Raw genomic sequence first — 251 nt, forward strand, 5'->3', positions numbered from 1 at the left:
AATATATTATACATATGGAAACAGACTGGAATGCTTTCCCTGATTTCCTACCTTCATGCTTCTTGGCGGCAATTCATCCTGCGACTCTGGCAGGAGCTCAAGCAGAAAGGATCGATCTGATACTTGTGTGAAGCTCTTAGCTGCGCCGACTTTTGCTGATAAACTTGAAATCACTGGAAGAAATATTCAAAATGCATGAGCCTATCAATGTCAGGAGTGCATGTATGGAACCACTGTCCACAGCAGTTTTG

The 251-nt window shown here is 43.0% G+C and overlaps 1 protein-coding gene and 1 long non-coding RNA gene across 2 annotated transcripts in view; both read right to left on the reverse strand.

The window, feature by feature from the left end:
* Positions 1 to 251, reverse strand: part of LOC119589491 (transmembrane protein 104-like) — a 100597-nt gene that overhangs the window by 40750 nt on the left and 59596 nt on the right. The gene's annotated exons all lie outside the window — the stretch shown is intronic.
* Positions 1 to 251, reverse strand: part of LOC119589492 — a 1560-nt gene that overhangs the window by 391 nt on the left and 918 nt on the right. Inside the window, exon 2 of the long non-coding RNA XR_005230189.1 lies at positions 52 to 173. This is a non-coding gene — a long non-coding RNA (uncharacterized LOC119589492). The remainder of the gene's footprint in view (positions 1 to 51; positions 174 to 251) is intronic.

This window comes from Penaeus monodon, chromosome 25, assembly GCF_015228065.2.
Source record: "Penaeus monodon isolate SGIC_2016 chromosome 25, NSTDA_Pmon_1, whole genome shotgun sequence".
Lineage (NCBI taxonomy): Eukaryota > Metazoa > Arthropoda > Malacostraca > Decapoda > Penaeidae > Penaeus > Penaeus monodon.